A 12,080-nucleotide genomic window follows, 5' to 3' on the forward strand; every position below is an offset into this window, starting at 1 on the left:
TGTAGTAAGTTTTGTTACCTTGAAAAATGTTATGAATTTTTAAGTCTCGTTAACTTTTAAATTATCATAAAAAACTAAATGCGTTTACTGCAGCTAAAGAATCTCATATATTTTTGTCCAGAATAACTTTTTTGATCTGCATATTAATATATTTATTTCTTTTTAGAAGTAATTGAAAATACTTTAAAATTAAAAATGCTCTTTGATATTAAATATACGATATACTTATTCAAATTACTTTAACACTGATACATGAAGTATATTTGTCAGAGGCGTATAAAAGCAAAGTTGTACATAGAAACAACTTTTAACGCTTGTGCACACACATTTTAAACGGTTCATCACGTGTTATTTTCGTAAAAACTTTTTGCATGCTTGTTTACTCTGTAAAAATATATGATTTGAGTTTTTATATTATTTTTCCCTCATTGTACATTCGAATTTATTTTACTATAAGAAATCGAAAAATACAATGAAATATTACTTTTTATGATTTAATTTATGGGATAAAAATGATTAATATCTCCTTTACTTAAAATTAAAAAAAAGAAAAAAAAACCGTATAGAAAATGTTTGCAAATTTTTTTTAATGTATGAAAATAAGAAATGGATAAAAATACTTGATAAAATGTTAATATTTGATTTCGAATGTTTGTTCTTACCGACGATACATGTGAATATGGTGCAAGGAGAAGATACTGATTATGGTCAGACTGTTAGGAAAGAACTTTACCGACGAGGGTTACATTGCTTTGCTTTAAATTTTTACGATGACCGCTAGGTTCGCTGCTTTCGAATAAATAGAAAAAATGTAATTCTTTTATTCGATAGTAGAACCAATTATAAAATTCAAATTTAAAATATAAATTATGTTGAATTCTGAGGTAAATTGATTGAAAATACTTTTTCATTTAATTACATTTAATTAGAATTTTGTTTTTCATAATAAAAATAAGGGAAAAATTCATAAATAAATATTACCAAATAACGCCGTTTTAAATCTATGATATTTTTTTTTCTTTTTTTAATAAATGATTCTTATGCTCAATTCAACTAAAAATAAGTTTTGTTTTAATAAATTTAATTCATTTTAATAAATATTAATATTCATCTTCTATTAATCCCGAAATGGATACATTTCTCTAATTAAACTGGATGATCACGAGACTTTGTAAACAGAAATCGTCCTACATTTGCGTTGTAGAGATTTAGAACAAGATAATAAAAATAGTTCCACTCTTTAATTTTCATATGAAAACAAAAAGGCTTAAATTATCATAGTAAATAATTATAATCCGAAGATTTAATCTGTATCCAAAATTTCTTTATTAAAAATTTTATTGAAATTACTATTTTTAATGCAACATATATCAATAAATATTAACACAGTTATAATAGATTAATTCAGTGCAGCCATCCTTTCTAGTATTTTTTTATCTTTGATACTGTTTGGTTTGAAAAAATGGAGTTCTCGTCTTAACTCTTTGGTTTGAGGTTTCAGGAAACCTTAGGTTTAAGGTGTGTCTGTGAATGTTAATAAAATTTTGTCGCCCAGTTTTCAGATTTTTTGCATCGTTTTTGACATTGTCAATTTCTATTTTTCAATTAATTTTTCTTTCTATCCATTTGTCATAAATTTACTATCGAAGACAATAAAAGAATCTATTATGATGTAACCAAATATATTTTAGAGAATTTTTTTTAAACTTAATATGTTTGATTTGTAAAATAAATGTTCTCCTTATTTAGAAAACAAAATGTTATCGACATAAAAGAGATTATAAACCAGGAAGAAGACTTCATGGTCTAATCACTCCTACAGATTGCATCCGAGATTTCGAAGAAGATCAACGTTTGTATTTATGTAAAGCCTAAATTTGAATATTTAATTAAAATGATATTTTTTTTTAAATGTATAATAATCATATAACTTTTTATTATCCTATCCCCTGATAAATTACCAAAAAAAAAAAAATAAGTTTTTTTGTAACATCAAATTTAAAAACCAGTAATCGAAGGAAACATCAACCATTAAATTTTTTACACTTACAAAATTTTCAGTGTCTTCATTTTTGAATTTCAAATTTATTTATAGTTTACAATGTCAATTCTTTGGTTGATTAAAAAAAACTAATAAAAAAAATTTTGAATGAAACCAAAAAAAAATTGATTAATCTTATTTTACTGAATCTTTTCCAACTATTTATTTTTTCGTTAAATTGAGAAAGTGTTCAAAACATATAAGGTAAAAAAACTAATTAGTCACACTATACATGGTAAAAAATTTTATGTTAAGTATTTAACACTTTCAAGTATAAATTAAAAATTTTTTTGTATTAATTCTCTTAAGTCAACACAAGAAAGTGTTACATGTTTAACACAAAATCTTTTAATACGAATTTATTTGACGCGATAACGTAAAATTTTTTCGGTATAAGGGAAAAAGTTATAATTAATTTTATTTTTTTTTACTATATATATATTCAAATTTAATATTATTGAATTTTTATAACTAATTAATTTTAAGTCATAAAATTAACTTCTTAGACACACCAATTATTGAAAACCGGATTGAAATACAAAAATGGTCTAATAATTGCCGTAACGTAGCATTAATTATTAACACTTCTGATGCGCAAGTGTCATTAGTTTATTGAAACTAAGAAAAAGAAATTAAATATGCTTACCAATAATTATTAATTTTTTTAATTATTAACTATTATTTATTTTTTCTAAATAATTTCCCGAGTAGATTTATAATATAAAATATAAGAAGCAAAGAAATTAAATTTCCGAGAGTATTAGGGCTTTCGTTGAAGTTTGCAACGTACTTATGTTTGAATAAAAAGACGCTATATGGCGCTATCTACTGACCTGTTAATTTGAGATTTATCTTCGATATTATGTACTAATTATTGACGTCTAGTCTTTTTAAATTAAAAATCATAAAATTTATAATAAATTAATAACATTGTTAATTTTTCAAATTTTATTTATTTATTAAAAAAAGATTGATCGGATTAAAGAAAAAATCATTGAAAATCAGCGTTCTAAGAAATTGTTTTTTTATTTGTAGTAATAGTTTAGAAAAATGACGCTCGCAAGCTGTTTTTAAAAACTCCAATAAAATTGATGTTTTTTATTAGTAAATATTTAATATTTATACTAAAAAAAAAATCTTTTCAATTTCTTGATTTATGGACAGTTTAAAAATGCGTACAATTATTATTAATGTTCTACGTAATTAAATATATCATAAAACAAAATAAGGCGTTAATAATTGGATCCCGTCAATAAATGATGCTTTTTTTTATAGTATGATTTTATAAAATCTTTATTTAAAAACAGTAAAAATTTACAAATTTTAATGATTACTGTTTTGTTCGGTAAATAATATTATCTAGCCGTGTAAGCATTGAGCGAAGCTCTTCATAAGAGAGACAAATGAAACAACTCGGGAAAATACACGGATAAGCATTAATAAAATTAAGAAAAAGATGATACTGGAAAAGTGTTGAAGAGTTACAATAAAAAGCGGAAAAAAGTATATGTCATACCTGAAAAGTGAGAAAAAATATGAAAGAGAAAAGAGATAAAATGCGCAGGACGGGAGTTAAACCTCTGGAAGAGGGAACGAGAGAATATGAGTATAAAGGTGTGAGAGTGAACAAGAGAGGACAAGTGCAAAGAAGAGATAGAGTGCAAGGGAATATGCAGGAACGCAAGCGAGATGCAGACATATATGTATTCTGAAACAAACGTTCGATCAGGGTGCCGATTGTTGCCAATCATACGTTGCCGCGGCGTTCCCCTCTGTCCGCGGTCGGCCGCGGATTCAGTTCTGGATTTTTACGCGAACTGACAACGACGTTGTGTCTTGAATTCATTCAATATCAAAACCTCGAGTAAAATGTACGTTACAATAATTATTGGGTATTGTACTTAGTAAGAGCAGAAAAATTGTAACGTTATCATCGCAATTACTCGTTCGGGGTGCATCAAAGAAGTGAACAGAAAACCCCGGTCATCGACTGACGATGACAGTATCTAGTGGGGGTAACGTGGTGGGGTGTATTTATTGGTGTGAGAAGGGCTCGTACGTTTTTGCGGAAAATGTTGGTACGGAGCTGCCGTTGGCATGTGATGATTGATGACGATGGCTAACTCACCGGTGAGCCTATGCGTGAGTCTCAAATATATGTGCGTATTCTCCCTGTAACCCCCCCCCCCTCTTCCGCCCCTTCCTCTCCTGGGTATACTACAGTGATTCGCACTCTCTAACTCCCATTCGTATTCGTGCTTCCTCTTATGTGCTTATCTTCGGTCTCTTTCTCTATGCATTTCAATTATTGAGCTTTCATTACACCCAAACGAGTACACAAATTATATCTGTGAGCAACGAGAGTGTGATGGAAACAACCCAATGATTTCAAAAAATTCAACTGACATACGTGATGTTTCGTTGCAAGAGAACACGATTAAAGAGAATAAGTTTGTGCATATTAAATCGAAAAAAAAAACACAACAAACATCTCTAGCAAAAGAGGTGATGCGATTATATAAAGGGTGAGCAGAATAATAAATTTGTAAGAAAGAAAAAAAGAAGATAATAAATCCTCATGCTTATAAATATCAAACACGTCCAACGAGTTTTAATTTTCAGATCTTGAACCTAACTGTCCGGTACTGCTTCGATGCTTTCAATGAGATCATCATCGCTTACATTGTGTCATTATTCAATAAATTTATAAAAGGATCTTTCATCTTGTTGTTGTTGTTGTTGTTATTGTTGTTGTTCCATATAATATGTAAGAAGACAAGATTCTAATCAACAGCCAGACTCTTGAGAATATTGTCTGATAAGTGTTCAGAAGATATAAGGGTATCCTCGTGAGATCGGATCCAATCGTCGCTTAATTATTTAATCGAACTCAATCGCGATTGATGGGCATTGAGGGTCGCCTAGAGGATTTCGCTGAACATATGTACTTTAGTGACGCGTACATATTGCTCTTAAACACCCTAGAGATTCTAATCAATGTTTAACTTAAGATAAATCGAGTGCAATTTTATATGGAAAAACAAAAATATAAAATTAAATAACACAACCGTAAAACATAAAATAATATAAGCTTATTATTAATAAAACAAAAATGGGATAGTTAGGTAAATATGGGTAGATATAGATGTTGGATATAGGTAGACAAATTGGTTGATGTAGACATAGACATAGACAGATTCGAGGAAGAGAGTAGGTGTGATAGGGGATTGGAAGAGAATGGAGGTTTTCTACTTCTGTACGTATAACATCAGGGCTTATAGATGATAGTACTGAGGGCATCATCGGGCGCGCGTGCGCTTTTTCGAAAAATCAATAAAAGGTAAAACGTGCCTAATGCTGTGCCACCGCGAGTAGACTCCGCCTTCATCTACTAGCAGAACGACCAAAGGGTGGTGGTTGATCGTCACACAGATACCAGCTTTTCTCTCCTCCGCTGCTATCGCCTGAGATAGATTATCTAGATAGTTTAGATAAAGTCGGGGAAATGTGAGACTGAGAGAGATAAAAAGTCTCTATTTTCCCCAACAAAGCTTCATTAATTATTATCGTTTACTAAATTATAAATTAATCGCTAATTACACTCATATTTCTTAAAATAAGATAATATTTTTGTAAAAAAATGAAATTTTAAGGACAAAAATAAAAAAGTTGAAATTGGAAATAGCAGCGAGATATATATGAAACCAGGAAATAATCGGTTGGAGGTCATATAAGCCGACGATGATGCATCAAGAGTACGTCCGGTGTAGGTGGAGGAAAATAGGGAATGCGAATGCGGCTTGCCATTATTAGATTGTGGCTTGTGCTTCAGGCGTCCTACTAGATTCAGCGCGTTAGCGAGTTCGGGCCGTTGAGTGTTGACAAGTCCACATCCTCCGTACCTTCAACGTAACTGTATAATTGTAATGAGTTTAGAATATACTAACTCTACTGTAGTTTCTTTATATCATTTATTTATTTATTTCAATTAGAAAAAACTAGCAGCATTTAATATAGCTTGACAAATGCAAGAAATTTTCTAAAACTACTGTTCTTTGTTATTTAAAGTGACAACTTACTAAGTACTTGTAAAAAACTTATATGATATGGCCCAATGTGGCCAATTTTCATATCAGGCCTAATATGACTTGATCTAGTCTAATTTAAACTCATATTAATTGAACCGTCAAACTACCGATAACTATGAATTTTTATCAATTTTCTAATAAGTGTCTACATAAATCATCAAATCAAATTAGATAGAAATTAGTTAAATTATTGATTAATAAACTAAAAACTAGTAACAAATAATTTCTAGAGGAAACTGAAAATTTTTTCATTTTAAAATATCTTTATTTATCACCTGAGTATTCACATAACATAGTTTTAATGATTCTACATTTTTTTAATTTTCTACCTTTCTTCCTGAGAATTTATGATTTGTTTTTATTTTATATCTTATAATCATTGTAACTATATTGATTTCGTAACAAAAATAAAAAGAAAATTCACTATTGTAAAAAAACTCTGAAAATCGATTAACCCTGCTAACCATTCCAGAAATTTTCCGCTATTTCACAAATTTGACTTTTCTATATTTTTCAGTTCTTCGAGCTCGAAAATCTAGAAGTTGCGTTAGCAAAACATTTTTTTTTTAATTTTAAATTGCGATACCTCCTGAACGAATCGACTAATTTTAATAGGATTTGCGGCAGTCAACGCTATTTTTGAGCTCAAAAAAAATTTTTTTACATATTTTTTCGACAACGATATCTCTCAAACAAATCAATCTATTTAGATTTAGTTATAGCTCCTCAGGATCTCAAAACATGAAGATATGATTAGAAGCTAATTTTCGAAAATCGGGGCGAAACCAATAACTTCAGAATTTTTCTTTAATTATTTATTTTCATAGTGGAAACTTAAAATTTACGAATTAAATTAAAGAAATTTGATAAAAAAAAATAAGATTTATGTTGCAAAAAATTCGTCTATATTTTGAAACTTAATACAGTAAACTTAACTCTCTTGTAAGGAAATGATTCAGGGACCATGCATCCTTTGTCAAAGATTCTCACTATTATCTTTGATCAAAAAATTATACGTAAGTATATAAACCATATCAGAATATTTTTTCATGGTTATGAATGTATGAAACCAAAATCGAATGATTGAAACTCAAACAGTTTGGCAAAGAGAAAGGACACCGATAAATTAATAACTTTCATCGAAACGTCGGCTGCGTTTGATTAAAACGTCCATTCGATTTAGTGTTGGATCCAGTTGGTCCCTCTGATGTAACTACTGCTATTAAGTTGGTACTTTGTAAGTTTAGAATCATTAATCAATATCAAATAACTTGATACAAAGAAGCATAATTACCCTGTCGATGTTGAGAGAGCAAAAACCTGAATGAATTGAGATTTAAAAATAAAGTAGTGTAACCCAAGCGATTAATTGTCTTAGACTCTTAAACGATAGTAAACATGAGAGGTCGAGAAAAGGGAAAGCTTGGTTGAAAAAGTATCTCAACATAGAATAACAAACTTTTTAACGAGGCGCAAGTCGCGATACCGCAGCAATTTTCAGGATTTTGCCAGGACTGTACGTCGAGGTAACCCTTAATGTTTAACCACCCCCACGGTAGCCATGACAACGTGAACGTGGTATTCCTCTCTAGTTACGGCAACCCCCTCATATCCAGCGCTTTCCCTCTTCTCCTAAAAACCTGAGTATAGCTACCCGATCACGTGATAACCAGCGCTGAGCCAGAGCCAGAAGAGTAAAGGAGTACAGTGCATAGAAAGGGATAAAGAGCAACTAGAATGTCGATAGAAAGTGATTATAGAACTACAATAGAATAGAAGGGGTAGTTCCTAATTGCACTAGATGGGTGGAGCATTAAAGGAGCTCTAGAATTGATGCTAGGATTTTGAGGTTAGGTTAACTTTGTGCTCCTGCACCCGCTTCCAAACCGTTTCTCTACGATCGTTGAGCTACCTTCTCTACCTAAAAGCTCTCTATTCACCCTCTCGCAAGCTCTGTTCCTGCTTCTCATTTCCGGAGAACTAAGCTTAGGTTGCTTGGCAATCTAGACTGAAATTTCGTGGTGGATTCGACACCTCCAAGTTGTTTTTCAGAACCCACTTTTCACAATCAGTGAATAACACATTCTTCAAACGCTTGAGGTTTCAGTCGATAAAATAACACCTCTCGTAAAAATTCTGTATCGGCTTTTTACTGAAAAAAAAAAAAAAAAAAAAAAAAATAAAATAAATAAATAAAAAAAAAATAAAAAAATTCATGAAATAATAAAAACAATTAAAAATTATAAAAATCTTTTTTTCCTACTTTTTTAGATTTTTAAAAATTTTTATAGATTTCAAATTTTTTTTATTTTTACAACTTTTGGACTCCACCCTAAAAGTCGAGGGCGTTCGAGTTCCTCTTTGCCAAACGATAAAAGCAAATGATAGGGTGAGAGAACCAGAGGGAGCTTGCCGGACACACGACTCTCTCGATCAATGTAGGTAAAGCGCGCGCAGCTTTCGGATTTTTAAAAAATCTACCCGCCAACAACCTGGTCTTTCCCCGGCATATCTTTCTCTACCTCTACTTCCCCTGATTCACTTCCTCCTCGTCTAGGACTTATCGACATGGGGATGGAATAACTATTTTAGAATTTTTTCAGCGTAATTATAATACATTTCTTTTTTACAAAAATTGTGAAATTGACAAAAAATTTATTTACAAAAAATAAACAAAATAAATTTTTAAGTATAAAAAAAATTGCAAATTTTCAACGACAAAAAAAAATTACAAAAAATTTTTGAAAATAAAAAGTTCGAGTTGAAAATATTTATAAAATTCCTAACTTATATCAGATCAGAATTATTTATAAAAGCCAATAGACTCGTTCATTACCTATTCCTACATACGGGGTGAGCAACACTATCAACGCCATCTACCAGAATTTTTGAATCATCAGTAAAAAAATTTCCCTCTAATGTTGAGTAAAGCCCTGGTAGATGGCACCATGAATTCTTCTTCATGCGCTTGAACATGAACGGAAAAAATAAGTACCGATATTTTTTTCCAATCAACTTTATCCTTCAATCGGACATGTAGTTTTTATTTAAATACTTTTCATAAATTTTCTTCATTAGCAATTTGTCTAACTTTTCTTTTCACTTTCAAATACTTTTTCTCTCATCTTTTTTGTTCTATTTGAGGTATTCTTATTACCCTTTTCTTTGACTAGTAATCTCGAAAACACTAAATAAATCCAGCAAATAAAATGACAAAATTCACTGTCCTTCATAGAAAGCAAATAGTTTAAAAGCCTGCGAGACATTTCTAGCACACATGGTTTTCGTGTGAAATTGCTAAAGTTTTAATGAGAAAGTCATTTGACTGGAACTTTCAGTTGCGACTCGAGATGAATCCATGTGTGCTACAAAGTAGTTACGACTTTTTATTTCCCGAAAAGCTAATCGATAAAAAATTCCTCACATATGTATAAGGATGTCTAAAAAGAAAGTGACAATAGCGTCTTTTTGAATGGTAAAATTAGAATTAGTATAATCTAATTAAGCTTGGCTACTGCCTCCGGAATAAGGAATAATGTGATTCATTGACCATTTGTGTTTACATATTATTATATCTTAATGATACTGAGAGAACTAACTAGTGAGTACGCGAAAGCTATCGTTGTTGCCGCGAGATAATAAATTATTCGAGATAGATGATGTAGCCACGCCACAACGGTCTGGACTTGCTCACTGCACAATTCTGTTCTCTGCAACCGGGTATTTATGCAGAGTCTGGTCTCCATGCTTCATACCACTAGTAGAGGAGCTGGAAACTCTACTTTGAATTATGTCGACCACGTTGCTCTTGATAGATTTTACAATTTATGATCACCTCGTACACATCAAGCATCACTACCTTATGGACTCCACTCTTCTAAAAGTGACATTCCATCACTCTTAAGAACTATGCATAAGTTTATATAATTATCGATCTATATTTCAGAAAAACTGAAAAAACTTTAAAATTTTGAAATTTTTCATCTTAATTTTTTTCACATTCTGTTTAACGGGAGTCAACTTTTGAAAGGAGATTTTTTTTTAACATTTAGAATACCATCTTACACGCTATTTCATACTTACCTGATAATTAGAAATTCGTTTCAATCTTAGTGCAAGTATCTTGTCTGATATAGAACTAAAAAATGAAAGAAAATTTGTTAATTTTTTGTTACTAATTAGTTCCTCCAATTAGAATTTTTTTACTTGATTAGATTCCGAGCAATCATTAATAATATCGGTCAATGCTGAATTGTGTCAATGCTAACTCGAGAGAAGTTGATATTTGAATTGGTATAGAATAAAATTTGTATAATTCAGGAATTATTTAAATATCTATGGTCTCAATAAATATATGCAATAAAAAGGTTATAGAGATGTCAATAAACACAAGCCTCAATTATTAAACTATATTTCAATAACGTTAGCACTATTTATTGTTGCAAATTAAACATTATGAAAGTTTACACTTAGAAGAATTTAAGAACACAATTAAGGGTAAATGCTAATTAAAACCTCAAAAATTGTTTTACGAAAAAAAAATTAGCAAATTTCAACTCAAGCCTAGTGAAACAGGCGAATTTGTTGACGAAAATTAATTAATGATTCGATTATAAGTAGTTAAAAAATGCAAATAGGGTTCTAGCAAAAATTATACATCCGTTAGTAACATTTTATGATTTTACTTATTACAGCAATTTTTGCTTGTGCTGAATTAGTCTAGTCAACAAGTTCAAAAACGTGAAAAATAGAGATAAAGGTCCTAAAAATATGAGCGATGGCTCATTCGATTCGGAATCACCTCTAGAAAAATGTTTTTGAAGGATTTTGGTGCAGGTAAAAAATTGCAATTGTTATTAACAAAATAAGATGGAAAAAAAACGATATTTCGTTTTTTGTTAATAACTCGAAAAATATTAATATTTAAGCAATTTTGAAAAAAGCCCGTTAAAGAGGAGAAAATTTCCAAGAAAAAAGTCCGTACTCCCGGAACTCTATCTCCATTATTTATAATTTTAATTTGACGTTGAAAATAGGGCTCCGCGCGGCTGTTACGGCATGCGCGCGCCGCCGCTAAAGAGAGCTCAGCAATAAAAATAATTTTTTTATAACATAAAATGTGATTTTAAAAATTTGAAAATTATCTCGTTTCTTCTTAACACTTGAAAGAATCGAGCCGCGAAGAAAAAAAAGTTTAATCACCATTTTTGAAAAAGTTATCTAATTGTTAACTAACAAATTTTTCCCAATCTCCGTTGGCATAAACAATGGGATAAAAGGTATAAATAATTGGCCTATAAATTTTAAACTTCGTGGAGCCCTTTTGATATATATACTTTATAAGATCCTGCGATAAATTTTCATTAAAGTTTATTAATTTGTTAATTATGATTTTTATAACTATTGAAAAATTAAAAATCTAAAAAGTTGATAAAAATTTTTTTTTTCAACTAATATTTAGCTATGCCTGTTTTCACATTAAGCAATGGCAGTAATTAATATAGGTTATGAATTTTTACGTAATTTGTTTATAAAATTGTTTTAAACAAATAGAGAAATTCAATATTTTTGAAAAATTTTTTTGCTATTTGGTTGTCCACAAAAATTATGATTTTTAAAAAAAAAATTTTTCTTAATTTTAATTTTAATTGTTTAAAAACGATTTTTTCATATTTCGATTGTTTAAACAATTAGTTAAGAAAAAATTTTGCTTTTAAAAATCATAATTTACACTTTTAAATAGTATGGCAAAAAATTTTTTATTAATTATTTAATTGTTTATTAGTTTAACAATTTGTTATAAACAAATATTGACCAACGTTATATTTTTTTTCTGAAGCAGAAAAAATTATAAAAACAACCATATATAAAAAGTTCCAAAAAATTTTCTTTTATTTATTATAATTAATTTTAATGTCATACGGTACGGTAATCATCGCCACTACTCGATT

The 12,080-nt window shown here is 29.7% G+C and overlaps 1 long non-coding RNA gene across 1 annotated transcript; it reads left to right on the top strand.

Moving 5' to 3' along the window:
- The first annotated feature begins 3,687 nt into the window (after positions 1–3,687).
- LOC123264371 lies at positions 3,688–5,076 on the top strand. The gene is made up of 2 exons (XR_006509318.1): positions 3,688–4,566; positions 4,664–5,076. It is a non-coding gene; the product is annotated as an uncharacterized LOC123264371 (long non-coding RNA).
- The last annotated feature ends 7,004 nt before the right edge of the window (positions 5,077–12,080 follow it).

Source organism: Cotesia glomerata, linkage group LG1, assembly GCF_020080835.1.
Source record: "Cotesia glomerata isolate CgM1 linkage group LG1, MPM_Cglom_v2.3, whole genome shotgun sequence".
Taxonomy (NCBI): Eukaryota; Metazoa; Arthropoda; class Insecta; order Hymenoptera; family Braconidae; genus Cotesia; species Cotesia glomerata.